The sequence below is a fragment of the Pseudonaja textilis genome, chromosome 4, assembly GCF_049901715.1.
Source record: "Pseudonaja textilis isolate UNSWEBS1 chromosome 4, rPseTex1.2, whole genome shotgun sequence".
NCBI lineage: Eukaryota > Metazoa > Chordata > Lepidosauria > Squamata > Elapidae > Pseudonaja > Pseudonaja textilis.
The window spans coordinates 78,008,498-78,025,141 of NC_141993.1; the positions used below are offsets into that span (position 1 = coordinate 78,008,498).

Sequence of the window (16,644 nt, forward strand, 5' to 3'; positions counted from 1 at the left end):
TTTTTGAGCAGTGTATTTACAAATCCTCATCCATAGTCATTTTATGGAATGAAACTTGAAATCATGGTTACCTTGATATGGAATCATGATAATTTGTGTAGAGAAAAATTGTGATGCTGTGTGTCAAAGTAATCCTCAATAATATGTGTATATTTAGTTTGTCTTTGCATGTTGAGTAAAGCCATCCTGCTGTTATGGTATGTAAACACTGGCTTAGCAAGTTGTGTGTGTCCAGCCAATTATGATTTATTTAATGCATCAGATTAAAGCAAATTCTGATTAGCATGGTGTGCAGATTTGCTTTTGGCACCTTGGGTGTGTGTGTGTGTGTGTGTTACACATCTTTTTCACATAGAGGCAGAAGTTGAAACATACAAGACCTTGCCACAAGTGTATTGTTTATAATTGCAACTCATGATCTGAGCTGCATCTTTAACTTGGGGAATAGAAGCTAAAATGACTCATAAGTTTCCTGCATGCCTAACCAAAAGAAAATAACCCAAACTTCAGGGTCAGTCAATTAAGAGAGCAAGAGAGGAAAGGTTGCATCTCAGAAAAACCTTCTAATGAATCTGCTTCTTAGACATGTTATGGCTAGATTGTATTAGAATATTCCCGTGAGGATACACATCATAAAGAAATGATAACAAATAAATGAAAAACCTTGCGGGTCTATCTGGATGATTAGATTTTTTAGAGCAAAAGAACCAAATGTGAATCTATGAAAGTTTCAACCTTGGTGAAACTGTGTTTTGTATTGGACATTAGAATGCAAAATTCTGGTTAGGGAATTAAGCTAACAGGAAACAAGGGTATAAGATGGTTGATGGGCATGATACAATTTAAACAGGAATAGTTAAATTGTTGCAGATTAATGAACTTAATAAAGCAAAAGATTACAGATGCACAATGACACACCAAGTGAAACACTAGAAGAAATATAAACACCAAGCGCCCCACCCCTCCAAAAAAAAAAACCTAAGGCACCGGTGAAAAAGAGAACTTTGTCTGTTCCAGAGTGCACTTGAGCTAATAAATCAGATGTAGTTTTACTTTTACTTTTAAAAATCCATAGAAATGGGAACCTTAATTTAAAAAGCTTGGAAGTCACATTTATTTTAGGCGAGGGTTCTTGCAAATCTGTCTACTCACCAAACTTTAATGTATGGAATGAAACCGTACAAGCAGATGAGAACAAACATGCCCTAAATATCTGCAATCTGCCTTCCGAATCAATGATTCGGAATAGAATTAATCTCAGCTATGTTCCCGTTAACAAGTAAAATTCAACTAACTATGATTAAATACTAGGACAGTGCATACTTGAAATTTGTGTTGGAATAAATGTTTTGAACTTCACAGTCAAGATTCCCAGGGAGCCTGCAAAAAGGGTCCTGCTGTTTTAGAAGTCACTACAATTTAAATGACCATATTCTATCAATCAGCATTTTTCCAGATTCAGGTGGGCACTGGAAATCTTTAGAGACTGCTTCACATACACACAGCACAAACTGAACCATTTCTGAGGCCCGCACAGCCCTCTGAAATCCCTATCCTTTCACAATAAATATCTGGACCATTTTTTAAGTTAATTACAACTGGGCATAAATATAGAGGTTGTGTTATACAGAATAACAGAGTTGAAAGGGAACTTGAAGGTCTTCTAGTCCAACCCCATGTTCAAGCAGGAGACATTATACCATTTCTGACAAATGGCTGTCCAAACTTCCACAACTTCTGAAGGCAAGTTGCTCCATTGATTAATTGTTCTTGCCATCAGGAAATTTATCCTTAGTTCCAGGTTGGATTCCTCCTTGTTGTGTTTCCTTTTCCTTATTTCAGCTGAAAATGATCATCAGCTTTGAAGGAAGCTGTAATATATTTATGAGAAGAAGCGGGGCCTGGCCAGCTATTCAGTTCCCACACCAATAAAAATGCTTTTTTGTTATCAGTCCTATACTTTGGCATTTCATATTAGTAGATATGTCATGCCATGGAAACCCAAATGTTGCCTTTGTGGTGTAAGATAAAATGAAGGACATTTCACGTTATCACTGACATTTAGGCAAAAATGTTGCAGAAATAGGGGTGAAAAACCTCCCTGCTGAATGTTATCTTTCTGAATTTTGCTGGGACCAAAATAGAATGTCTGTAGTACTGCCTTCCTATCCCAATGCTCAGCTATTTGTATTCTAAACATTATACTGTATGAATTCCAGATGTGTTTCTTTTTTATATTAAATGTAGTATCTTGACTTTGTCTTGGGCACCGTGAAAAAGTCATTTTATTCAAATGTACTGTATATCGGCTGGTCAGAGAGCCCATATGACTTGATTTGGAAAAGGAAAGTAAACATTATCTGCAGGCCAATAAAATTAAGATAACTTTTATTGTCATTTTTTTACTGGGAGCACACTGGCACACATTAAAAATGAAATTCTGTTGCCCGAGAGAGAGAGAGAGAGAGAGAGAGAGAGAGAGAAGAGAGAGAGAGAGAGAGAGAGAGAGAGAGAGAGAGAGAGATCACATACATAACACACACATGTACATATATGTATATGTAGTGTGTGTGTGTGTTATGTATGGGTGTATATATGCTTTCTTTTCAGAGTGGGAAACAGAATTTCATTTTTAATGTGTGCCAATGTGCTCACAGTTCTACTTGTTGGCACAATGCACTATATCACAAAGTAATTTATGGTACAGTGCATTGTGCCAACAAGTAGTAAAGGTTCTAGAGTCACCCAGTTAAAGTAGGGTTTGGTTCTGTATGCCACGTAGACTAGGTAATTGAGAGCATTTCCATTTGTTTCGTAGTCCCTCTAAAACAATTTACAAAGAGAATACAAAAGTGGAAATTAGGAAAGGGAAGTGAATAGTGGGGGAAAGAAAGGGACAAAGAAAAAAAGGCATTGACTTCTGATATCGTTGGTGCAGTTGAATAAGGCATTAAGATCTATGCTCAACTCTTTACTTTTTCATAATAATAAAAACTAGCCATTTCTTGTAACAACATCTCTATCTAATCAGTAAAATCCATGGTCAAAGTTTCATCTTTTTCCATATCAAGCACAAACTTCAGGAGTGGTTTCCAAGTTGAAGTAAAGGTATTTGTGTTTTTTTTCTTTAATCACAGTAATCAATTTAGCCATCTCTGCTAATTCCATCAGTTTTTGCAGCCATTCATCCATTGCGGAGATTGAGGTGACCATCCATTTTTGTGCATAGAGTAGTCTTGCTACCATCAGCATATATAACATCAAAGTTCCGAATTTTTTTTCCAAGTTTTGTTCCATTAAACCCCAAAGAAAAGTCTCTGGGTTTTTTTCATTTTATATTCACTTTAATAATTTTTTAATAATTTTCTGTATTAGGATATGAATCCTACTCCAATATTTCTTTGCTTTATCACGCATCCATGATAGATAATAAAAAGTCCCTTCTTTACATTTACATTTCCAACATTCATTTGAGGTACCTCTAAAACAATTTGAAGGGGCTTGTGATTGTTTTATTCCACCAGCCTTGAAATACCAGGCAGGGATGCCAAACTGGCAGCCCATGGGCCAGAGGTGTCACGCATAGGCCACGCCCATCCTACCTCTGCAAAGGAAAAAAAAATTGCGATACGTCACATGACAGCAACATGATGCCACGAGTTTGACACCAGAGGAATAGAGTGTATATAGTAAGTTAATCAGTACATTTCTTACAGCTGACTATCCAGTCAGTTCCTGCCCAAACTAGTGCCATTTAATGAAGCAAGAAAAATTCAAACTAAAGAGAGATGAAATAAATTGCTAATGTCCTACCCTGCTATCTTTGTTTTCAGTAGATTAATTTGCTTAAAACACAATTAAACATTTGGGATACAGTGAAGCTGCTAAGCTATCATTCTTTAGCAAGGGGTGAAGGTGGTACGATATGTTATCAGTTCTGCAGTTAGAACTTTCCACAGTGCCGTTAACTCATACTGTAGACTGAAGGGTCAGCTGAAACAGATGAAGGAGTGATAAGTTGGAAGCAATATGTGTATACTTTTTTTAGATTGCAAGAAGTGAAAATGTCACTGTAAAAGAATGTCTGTGCTACCACCATTTCCATTCCACTGGAATAACCAACATCCTGCTCACCCTCTGCTCAGAATGAAAAGGCAATAAAATAAATTTCAGAAACCCAGCAGCCTGGAACTTTACATACTTATTTCTTCCCACAAAGTTTTGGGGAAAAAAAGAAATCTTGTTAATTTCAGACTTATTAAGTCAACCCACCATTCATCTTATTAAAATGTACTGGAGAAGGTGAACCTCAGAAACCAGGAGGATAGAGGGTGCAAGAATTCCTCCCATTGAAAGCAGACTATCTACTGCATGGGTGTCAAACTGAATTTCTTCGAGGACCGGATCAGCATTGTAGTTCTCTGACATCTCCTGTAGTAGTCTGTCAGCCAAAATGGGATGTGCGCCCTATTTTGGCTGGCCCCACGCCCTGTTTTGGCTGCCAGGGGCACCGCAGGCCAGTCCTTTGCTATTTCCAGGCGGGGCTTACAGGCCAGATTTAAGCACCCTGCGGTGCTTAAATCTGCCCTGAGGGCTTTGCATTTGACACCCCTGATCTACTGTATAAACTCTACACTTCTATTGTAGTTTCCTGTCTTTTTCTTTCTTCTCATAATGCAAGCTTGACCACCCATTCTTATTAACCTTAATAACCACCTAAGCAAGGTGGATGGGAAGGTGAAATAAAACATAAGAAATGGAAGAAAAGAATGCTGTCCCATGTTTCTTGGAAGAAAGATGGTTCAAACAAAATATGTAGAACACATTGGAAAATGAAATGTGATACTTTAATTATGGTTTTTAAGATGGTATAAAAGGAGAGTGAGATCAGCATACGACGGAAAAGACAGCCAGCTTGGAAAACATTGTGTCGTAGCCCAAGTCTGTTTTCCTTCCTCCTTGCTATTATAAGTCTGGGATGGGAAGCCATGTTTCTCTTTAATGTTTCTGCGTAAGATCTGGTTCAGCAGATTAGAGACATGCAATTGAAATCACTCGTGATAGATCTGAACTTCTTGATAAGCCCCAATCCAGTCTTTCATGCTCTTTTCTCCTACTGATGTTCCTTTGTTTGAGATTACCTTCCAGGTCAACAACAGTGTGTCATGGAAGACAGATTACAGAATGGAAAGTGCATGATCTTACCACATTACATTAATAATATTATTTTATAGCAAGACACCAGTCCTCGCTTAGCACTGTTCAAAGTTAGAATGGGCATCCCATATGTATAACCCATTTTCATCCTGGTTGCATATACCCCCCTCCCGCAATCACATAGCTGCATTTTGAGTGCTTGGCAACCCCCTAGCATATATGGCCTTTTGCAACATATTGTGTTGACTGCAGATTTTGCCATTTTTATGTTTTCTTCTGGGTTCCAGCAAAAAACACCCATTTGGAAAAACAGATTCATTTAACAACTCCAGCATTTGCTTAACAACTGCAGTATTTGCTTAAAGACTGCCACAAAAAACAGTCTTAAAATAAGGCAAGGTCAAATGCTTAATGACCACCACTATATGCAACCGTACTTCAGGTTCTATTACAGTCTTAAGTCAAAGACTTTTCTTTTAAATAGTCTTCTGCAAGTTGAGTTTTTTATTCTGTGCATTTTTAAAAAAAAAATACATTTTAACCAGTGTGCTCAACAGTTAAGATTGGAATATAAGTTTGGAAGATATTTTAGAGTTCAATAGTAACTAATAGTAACTAATTCAGCCTCAAAAAATTTGAATGTGCAGTCTGTCACCAGTAGTATATTGCTAACATTCCTTCAGTTGACGAGATCTCTAAGCAGGATCGAAGATCTATTTTCAACTCTCTAGTCAGCTATGAACGGTTGTCTATCTTTCTATCTCAGTCCACCCCCATAAATGGTGTAAAGCTACAGAGATGAAATGAGAAAGCCATCTCATTTATAACTGTCAATCTTCTTAAATAGGAACTTCCTACAAGTATAATAATGCTCTACGTGGGAATTTATTATGTATGTTCAACTGTCTTGACTTATTACTTACAAAATAAGAAAGGGTTTTTTTAAAAAAAAAATCTAATAGATATATAAATAAAATTTATGCATGGATCCAGGAGCTTGGGGAACAATACACAAGAATATTATTTGTAAAAAATATTCTGAAACAGCTGCATTAGCATGGAAATGATATCAATCCGCTCTGCTTAGAGACAGCATGACTTGCTGAAATTTCACTTGTTGAAAACAAAAATGCTTTGCACAAATCTGACTTTGTTTGAGCTGTAATGATCACCTGGCTAGAAGGCTATACTGTATTTGCTGTAAGATAATACTATTTGTTGCCTTTGCTCTCTACAAAGGAAAGGGCACTTTGGAAGCTTCTGCTCAGTCCAGACTGGACCATCTGGAAAAGAGAGACAAAGGGCTTCTGTATTTGGGTTTGTATAGTTTTCCAAACAGTGTAAGCTGAACTGTGGGTTTGGGACTGTCCTGTGTAGTCTTAGGTTGCACTTCAGGTATGTGAAAAGGTTGGAGGTAGATTCCTTAGCCAAGTGGTTCAGAGTCGTAATATAATTATGTTGTTATTCAAATAGTACTTTGCAACTGCTTTTAAGATAGGTGGAGGAGGAGTTCTTGGACAGCCTATAAAAATGAAATTTAATCATGTGACCATGGGGATGCTGCAGTGGTCATAAGTGTGAAAAACAGTCGTAAGTCACTTTTTTTCAGAGCCGTTGTCACTTTGTATTCTCAGCTGGATCGTGTGGCAGTAGACTCACTAAACTATTTGCTTAAGCAAATTAATTAATTAAAAATAAATAAATAAATCGAACCCTTTCAAGTTGGGCCCTGTAACTTTTGGTGGTTTAAATTTGGATGATCATATTTTCAAATTTTAATTCTGTGCTTAGCACTTCAGGGAAGTTGCTGGTAGACTTTGGTAGTTAGGGATTTAGAAAAAAAGGTTTACTGAAATAAATAACGTAGGAGCAGATCTTTTCAGGGTGGGGGCAATGGCAGAGAAGGCTTTCTTCCTAGATTAGTTGGAATTCTTTAACCAACAGGGGTCTGCAACATCTCTTCCCTACCTGACCAGGTGCGACGGGTTGATATGATGGGACAAAAACCTAACCCAAGATAACCTGGCTCTGTGCCATGTAGGGCTGTAAAGGTCATAACCAAGATCTTGAATTGGACCTGGAAGTGCACTGGCACCCAATGCCATTCACATAACAAAAGTGTTACATGTGGCTATTTTTTTTTACTATTGTATTTCCCTTAATAATGCACATTGCAACTGAATAAAAATAATATGGAATTGGTTTACTCCTGCAACACATTGCAACATCAAGCAAGACAGCTGTATCCATTACTAATAGAGGCATTTTGACAGGACACCAGCATGGATATTTTTCCCACAAGAAACAGATGTGTACAATACATTGCTATTTTCCTTCTCCTTTCCAATTCTCCCCTGCCATCCCACCCCTTTTTATTCTTCATACAGCTGCAAGCCATGTCATTTTCTTTAGAATATTGTAGGTGTGGTGTTTGCAATATAGCTGTCAAGAAGGAAGAAATTATAATAAGGATAGGATGGAATAGTTATGTTGTGACTCAGTATGATCTGTCAACTGAAAAAAAAAATCTTTGTTTTAAGAGATTGTTAATGTTTGGCCATTATCTTTCCATAGGTGTATTTATTTTCCCTCCTCTTTTATTTTGCCTTGCTCACTCAGGCACACTTTTGTTCCTTGTAAGTGAATATCCTCTTTGTGGCTCTTGTAAACAAAATGTCAGGAGACAAAAATAAATTTGAAAAGTTGCCCTACATGCCTTCTGGCTACCCTGTGTTAATGGAAACTGAACCTTAGATTTGAGGTTATTGCAGAATACTTGCTGTTTTATTATACCAAGGTATTCTTTTTTTCCTCCTAAGTGGTGGTGGTTTTTTTCAACTGAAAGCTACTTGAAATAACAGTTATCTATCAGAAGGGAGAGGCATTTTGGGGATACTGTAGAAGATAAATTATATCCCTGTGACAGTGTTTTCAGCTTGCCCTTTAACACATAATATCAGTTTCCTGGGTTATGCATTGTTCATTTGCAATGGATTTTCCTCAATGGCTAGGCCAAGAAGAGGCACTATTAGATACCCTAGAGTTATATAGGGGAGATAGAGGAAGAAAATCCATGCAATTTTTGTTTCAACAAAGATAGGGACGGATAAGCAAGTATAGATAGTCCTCAACTTACAACAGTTCATGTAGTGAGCTTTCGAAGCCATAGCAGTACTGGAAAAAAGTGACTTATGACCGTTTTCACATTATGACCATTGCAGCATCCCTATAATAATCAAGATTCAGGTGCTTGTCAAGTGACTCATATTTATGACAGTCGCAGTGTCCTGGGTCATATAATACACTTAGCACTCGCACTTAGACTTATATACCACTTTACAGTGCTTTACAGCCCTCTCTAAGCGGTTTACAGAGTCAGCCTCTTGCCCACAACAATCTGTGTCCTCATTTTACCCATCTCGGAAGGCTGGAAGGCTGAGTCAACCTTGAGCCTGATGAGATTGCAGGCAGATGGCAGGCAGCAGAAGTAGCCCACAGTACTGTACTCTAACCACTGCATCACCCCAACTCTTGATCCTCTTTTGAGACCTTCTGACAAGCAAAGTCAATGGGGAAGCCAGATTCACTTAACAAACATCTTACTAACTTAACAACTGCAGTGATTTACTTAACCACTGTGGCAAGAAGAGTCATACAATGGGACAAAAACCTCTTAACCAATGTCTCACTTAGCAACAGAAATTTTGGGCTCAGTTGTGGTCATAAGAGGAAGACTATCTATATTTATTTTTGGAAGCAGTCCTCTGAATTGCATTGAATACTTGAAGAATGGGCTTTTCTTCGGTCAACCCTGCATTTTGAAGTCCAATATTTTGAAATTCAGCAGCTGAAGTTGGTTTCCTGTTTTACTGAAATCATCTGTTTTCCAGCTGTTTCTCCAATTAACAAATGATTAATTTTGTACAACCCATATTTGTGGGAGGACGTCTCCCTTCACCCTGATTCTTGTCTGTCCTTCCAACCCAGTAGAGAAATGGCATAAGTTCACCATTATCAGTCTTCTGTCTTTCAGCACTTTTAATCAATGGATGTTTAATAAATGGATGTTTAATCAATGGATGTTGATTCTTGATGAATGTAGCTTTTCTTTTATGTATACAGAGAGTATTTTCACCAAGACAAAATTCCTTGTGTGTTCAACCACACTTGGCCAATGAAGAATTCTATTCTATTCTTCTGACCAAGAAATTCCATAGAGATACATCCAAGGATGGGATGTAACTGGAGATTAAAATCCTGGAAATAAGAAAATCTACCTACTTTCATAAATATTTTTACAGAATTGGAAGAAGAAGAAAGTATAATTTTCCTGAACGTAGTGCCTTCCAAATATCTTGAGATTAATTCCCAAATATAATGGGAGGAATTCTAATTTATCATTTTTATAGGATCTCTTGAATTAAAGATCATCTTCCTCTTTGAAACCTTTGTACTGGCAGAATCTGCAGACTAGAAAATTCAAGTAATCTAGCAATAATTTACAGGGTAGTTCACTATCTTTACAGTGGCCTTCAATTATTATTTTTTTGTAAGCATCTTGGTGGTATGTTTTATGATAAATTCTTGGCATGATAGTAACATTTAGTGACCCAGGTCCAAGTGACCTGATTTGGTAATCTTGTTTTTCCTCCCCTAATAATGAGAAATGCAGACAGTATTTAAATCAAGTCATGAATGCAAGTTCCTCCCCATTCTAATTGAAGGCTTGTGAAAACATCACTAGATCCTTTTGTGTGAATATAGAAGTTGGACTGAAAATCTATTCATTTTAGATTTTTTTTTTCAAATTAAAAAGAGGTATTAATCTAAATGTACAGGATGTTACAGAAATAAATTGCTGAGGTTGTCTCAGAAAAATATTACTAACTGGGATCTTACGATAATAGCATTTTGCTTTTTGAGATATGTTGCTACGATTTCTAAATTTATCTGTCCAAGCCAGCATACTTGGGATAGGATGACCAATAGGAAAAGGAAATATAGTTCCAGAACAGATGACTAAAGAGGATATAGCTTTACAAATTTAGAAGAAGAAAAAAACACAAATAGAATTGAAATAAAATCTAGTATATGCCATCCCAGCTGGGAAAACTAGACAAGCAGATGTGTGTGCTTGTTTATTCTGCTGTCCAATATTAACTGAAGGAGACTTTTAAAGTTCCTGCTGTCTTTTATTCCATTTTTTAAACTTGCAAACTCCTTTGGGCTGGACATTCCTGCAGGAAAAAGATATTTTCATAGAGGCTTGTTCTGCAAATAGGATGCACATGGCCATTGTAGTCATCGGGAGTACAGGTAGTCCTCAACTTACAACCACAATTGAGCCCCACTTTTCTGTTGGTAAGTGAAACATTTGTTAAGTGAGTTTTGTCCCATTTTACAACATTCCCTACTATTGTTGTTAAGTGAATCACTGCAGTTCTTAACTTAGTAACATGGTTGTTAAGTGCATCTGGCTTCCCCAATGGCTTTGCTTGTCAGAAGGTCGCAAAAGATGATCACATGACCCAACTGCCATAAACAGGAGTCAGTTGCCAAGCACCTGAATTTTGATCACATGATCATGAGGACCCTGCAATGGTCATAAGTGTGAAAAAAGACTTTTTTTGGTGCTGTTGTAACTTTGAATAGTCACTAAGTGAACTGTTGTAAGTCAAGGGCTACCTGTTTACATCCTTATTTAGTGAGACAAAGTTTCTGAATTTAGAGTAGGGGTGTCAAATCGAAGGCCCTCAGGTCGAATCCGGCCCCTGGGGTGCTGAGATCTGGCCCTCAGGGTTGTCCTGGAAACAGCGAAGGACCAGCCCATGGTGTGTCTGCCAGCAAAAATGGATCTCGGGAGGGCTGCGTGTTTTCCCTTGCAGAGAGCTCTGGCCACCACTGGTGCCCCTGATATGAGGGACCCCCTGAGGTCAAACATAACCCTGATGCAGCCCTCAAAGAAATCGAGTTTGACACCCTTGCTCTAGAGGGAGATTTTTTTTTCATTCACTGAAGCATTCATAGTTGAAAAAAATAAGATTTGTCTCCTGCCATAGTGGGCATTTTATTTATCTGTGTTACTGTTTTTCTATGTGACTCTGACTCCAATATGCTACTTACCTTACACATTCTGAAACGGTATAGGGTTTCCTACATAAACAGGAGGTTGGACTAGAACGGGGGTCGCCAACCTTTTGGAACTCAGGAACCACCAAACTCATAATTTCAAATCCCACGGACCAAAGACCCTGGGAAAATCCCCAAAAAAGTCTGCAGGAAAATTCCCCACCCCATTTTCCTACCAATCGATCATTCTTTATTTGGGATTGCAGGATACCGTCTCCAGCTCTGTTCTCAGGAGGAGAGAGAGAGAGAGAGAGACAGACAGACAGACTTTTGGCTTCGTGCAAGGAAAGCAGCAGAAGCAGCAGAAGTCTTTATTTTCCTCCCCCAAATTCCGCCAGAAATGAGACTTGTCACACCTGTGCAGCCTCTTGGAGCAGGATGCCTTGCAGGTCCCAAAGACTCATTTCTGGTGGAGTTTGGAGGAGAGAAACAAAGACTTTTGCTGCTTTCCTTGTGTGTAGCCAAAAGCAGAAGAAGCAGAAAGAAACAGCCTGATGGCCAGGCCAGGTGCATAGGGCGAGTAGGGCAAGTTCTCCCCGCCCTTTCCCCACTTCCCTCACTACCTCATGTTGTTCACAATGCAAGCGATGGAGGCCTTGTGTTCCCACAGGCCATGTGGGTGTTGCACGCGCCACCTGGATTAATTGCTTTGGGAGGTTCTTTGGGGGTGACATTTCTCTGCAGACCACCAAAATTTTCTTGCAGACCACCAGTGGTTCCCAGCCCACTGGTTGGTGATCACTGGACTAGAAAACCTCCAAGGTCCCTTCCAACTCTGTTCCTCTATTCTATTCTCTTTCCCTGCTGAATTCCAGTAATCTAAAAAGTTCAGTGTTCCAGTACTGGGAAATCTAATGACCAAAATCTATCTGGCAACAGAGCAACATCTTTCTTCCTACACTTGAATGTTTTTGTTATTCTGTGGAGGCAATTATGTGAAAGCAATTTTATCAGTCTAGTTCTTCGCCAATAGATCTACTTGCAATCTAAATGCTGCTCCCAAAACTCTCAAATAGAATTGGTGCTTTAACGAATAATAGAGCTACATTTGTAGAGGGTTGTAGATGAGTTAGGCACTTGAATAACAATTCTTGGGGAACAAGAAAAGGCTGGCATATTGCTTTTCTCATCTAATATTGTATTCCTGAAGGTATTTGGCTGAGTCAATGATAAACCAAGTGATGAATAAGGCTGGTAAATTATTGAATTCAGCTACTGTTTTAATTTTATTAGTCAGTACTTCTTTAAATAGTCATCTAATATTTTTGTGTGTCCCAAATGGAAAGAGCCATCATATTTACATTAATTTGAAGTGTTGTACAGTTTTTTTTAATGTATCCAGTTACCTTTGTTCTTAGTAAAAAACATACTTTCCAATATCCTGAAAGTAATGTTTTAAAGTAGAACTATACAACATTATTAATGTAGAAAAGTACTTTTGTGACATTACATTTTTTTTCCAAATAGAGAGTAATGAAACTAGAAATAATATCTTCTAAAGATCACCCTAATGGAGATAGAGGGAAGGGGAAGGGGAGAGAAGGAAAGGGGAGTGAAAAGGAGGGGGAAAGGAGAAACGAAAGGAAAATTCTGCAATTTTTCTTTATTGTTTACAGACATTTATTACTTACCTTCACTCATTTAGAGACAAAACAACCAACCCTCAAGGCTCATTACTGAAAACTGGTGCTTTAAATACCACTGAAAACACAATATTAAGTTGGCATTTAGGAAGGAAACATTCCTCTGAAAGAGCTCATTTTAGTTTAATGATTGTTAGGGGGGGAAACAACAATGTGAATAAAAAAGCCACCCAGAACAGTATTGCTATTTTAGTCTCCTTTGAAAGCTGCCAAACTTTTAGGTGGGGAGAGATGGTAACAAGAGTAACCTTTTGGGTGTCCAACCAAGAATTGTTGATATCAATGTCCCACTGGCTTACTAGTACCTGAATTTTCCATTATTACCACTCACTGAAACTAAATTTGAATGGAATCACTGGAAAAAGAGCTTCTTTGCAATTGATTAAACTGATTTTGGGAACTACTTTTCAGCTTGTGAATTTGGACTGTCGTTGGAAGTTATAGATCATCTAAAGAGGGTGAAGGTGAACTGGGAATGACCTAAGTTGGTTTAATGTGAGAAATTCTAATCGAGGGAAAGTATACTTAATACATATCTTATAACTATTATTTAATGTGTTCTGTTACTTCTTTCATGACATCTAATGTCCCTATTTTCTATTAATTCCAATATGAATGCTAGTGGCAACAGCTTGAAGAAATAGCTACTTGTTCTCCCTGTCATTATAATTGATGCTTTAATTTCCCAAATGCAGATAATTGATAAAAACAGCAACATTTCCCCAGATTTATGGGGGGATTTTTTTGTTAATGGCAGCCAACCTACATATTTGTGGAAGCAACATGTATATCACATTTCTAGATAGACATCAGGTCCTGAAATTTGAGTACTATTTCATTTGGACAATTATTTCAACTTTGGCTATGTAACTGCTCAATGAATGAATTCATTAGACAGGAGTTACCTGACTCAGTCATGTATCTCCCTGCTTATTCAAGATACTTTTATTTTATTATTATTTTTTTAAACATTTTTTTAACGAGCCAATTTGGTGTAGTGCCTCAGTCACCAGGCTAGAAACCGGGAGACCATGAGTTTTAGTCCTACCTTTGGCACAATGCCAGCTGAGTGCTTTTGGAGCAGTCACACTCTCTTAAACCTAGGACAGTGGTGGCTAATCTTTTTGGGCTCCCGTGCCAAAAATTGTGTGTGTGCTTGCACGCTCGTGCTCACGTGCCAGCACCCAGAAGGTAATGCGCCACCCTCACCCCTACACATGCACGCGCAATCCCACCGACCCCCATCCCCAACGCCCTCTTACCTGCACTGTACCTCACAGCTGATTTCCCGCAGGTTTGGGGCTTTTTTCAGTCTCCCAAAGGCTTGAGGAAGGCTTCCACAGGCTTCTACAAGCTTTGTAGGCCGGAATCTAGCCCCATCTCATCACTTCCTGTTTTTCCAGAAAAAAAAACGGAAGTGATGAAACAGGGCTAAATTTCGCCCTACAAAGCTCGTAGAAGCCTGCAGAAGCCTTCCTCAAGCCTTTGGGAGGCCAAAAAAGGCCTCAAACCGGCCCGAAAATCAGCTGTGAGGTGCACACATGCGCAGTGAGGTAAGTTTGCCTGCAGCTCACGTGCCGGCACAAATAGCTCTGCATGCCACCTGTGTACATGAGTACTACAAGGACGTATCCAGAGAAAATAATGAATTGTGCTGAAATGAGTAAATTGACATTTGAAATTAGAGAACAAGAAGATAAACAATTTTATATAATGTGGGATTTGTTTTATCAATGGTTGGACAAAAAGATATGGTAATGTAACAGAATAGATAATCTTGTTATAGAAGTTTAATAGATTGATATAAAATATAATGTAGACATATATAACCATTGGATGAAAGTACAATATAAATTTTAAAATAAAATTTGGGATATCTCGTATAAAATGATGGAATAAATAGTTTAGTCATGGATGATTAATAACTGATAAATATATAAGCATATGTTAGTTTGACAATGTGAAATCTATATAAACTGTAATGGCTATGAAAGGATAGCACAAAAGATTTGTAACCAACTGACACATTGTATGTATATAAAATGGAAGATGGTTTTATGTTTTTATGTATTGTTTGTATATGTTTGTCTTAAAAAATAAAAACTTTTTTTTAAAAGAAAGGACATATCCAGGTAGCCTCTGAAAATCAGATTGAGCAGAAGGAAAAAAGAGACTTGATCATTTCACTGCAGTTCAGAAGTGGTATTCAGCAGGTTCTGACCAGTTCTGGAGAACCAGTAGGGGAAATTTTGAGTAGTTCAGAGAACCGGCAAATAACACCTTTGACTGGCCCCGCCCCCATCTATTCTCTGCCTCCCGAGTCCCAGCTGAATGGCTGGGTCTTCTTTTGTTGCTCTGCACAGGAGAACAGAGCTGGAAAACTGGTTAGTGGGATGGGGATTTTGCATATCCTTCCCCTGGAGTGGGGTGGGAATGGAGATTTTGCAGTATCCTTCCCCTGTCATGCCCACCAAGCCAAATCATGCCCACCAAGCCATGCCCACAGAACCAGTAGTAAAAAAAAATTGAATGCCACCACTGCTGCAGTTAACTTATTAACACAGTTGTTAAGAGAATCTGGTTTCCCTATTGACTTTGCTTGTGAAAAGGCTGCAAAAGGGGATCATATGATCCCAGGACATTGCAACCATCATAAATGAGTTAGTTGTCAAGAATCTGAATGTAAATCACATGACCATGAGGATGGTCAGAAGTGTAAAACATGGCCATAAGTCCTTTTTTTCAGTGCTGTTGTAACATTGAATGGTCCCTAAGTGAACTGTTGTAAGTCAAGGACTACCTGAAGAAGACAGCAAGCTGAATTGCTCTTTCCCTGTATTTAAGATATCTGGTCCATTAGTTTTATTTAGTGAGCAGTAATTGCTTTTAGTTTCCTATACGAAAAATGAAAATTCCGTTGGCTTCCTTAGAAAACAAATTTAATGTCACTTTCTGTGTGGTTTTTAGCTCAAAATAGAGTAAGTGGCTGGAGCCCTCTGTGAAATGTTTGCAGAAGACATACTGATTAACAAAAATGCACAAAGATTGAAGTCTTCCTTAGAAGAAAATGCCTCCGAGCTACATTGGCCTTGGAATACCAGACATTCAGTTACTGCTTGTGGTTTCCAAAATACCTATATTTCATTGCAGGAAGCTGATTATATTCTTTTAAAAAATAGTTGCCTCCCCATAAATACTTTTGGGGCAGAGGCTAATCTATTCTGCCGAGCACTAGACTGGTAAATAACCTTCAATTCATTGGAAGAAGGCCACTGTTTTCCCATTATTTGATTGGCAATAATTTTTCATTAACTTTATAGTAAAAGCCAGCGAACAATACATCAGGCCAAGTTCATAGGAATATTTAAAAAAGCTTCCCATATTTTAGTAATATCAGATAATATCAGAACCCATCCAAGTACAAGGACACAAATTGTAGATTTGTGAGAAAACATGCAACTTTCAAAATACAGTCTCACTCGGCAGACGATAAAAATAAAGATTTGGAGAATTGTACAGGTCACCCTTGACTTATGGCCACAATTGAGCTGTTGTTTGACTCTCTCTTCGTTGTGGCAACTCCTTAAATATTGATTTTCAAATACTAGTCAAATTGCAGGAATAAGATCTCTTTCTGTCGCAGAACTGGAATTGTCCTTGCCTTACCTGTAGGCAATATATCCAGTGAAAACACCTTGTTAGTGTGAGGGGAAAA

General features: G+C 38.2%; 1 protein-coding gene across 1 annotated transcript in view; it reads left to right on the plus strand.

The window, feature by feature from the left end:
- FNDC3B (fibronectin type III domain containing 3B) overlaps window positions 1-16,644 on the plus strand; it is a 298,122-nt gene that overhangs the window by 131,236 nt on the left and 150,242 nt on the right. The gene's annotated exons all lie outside the window — the stretch shown is intronic.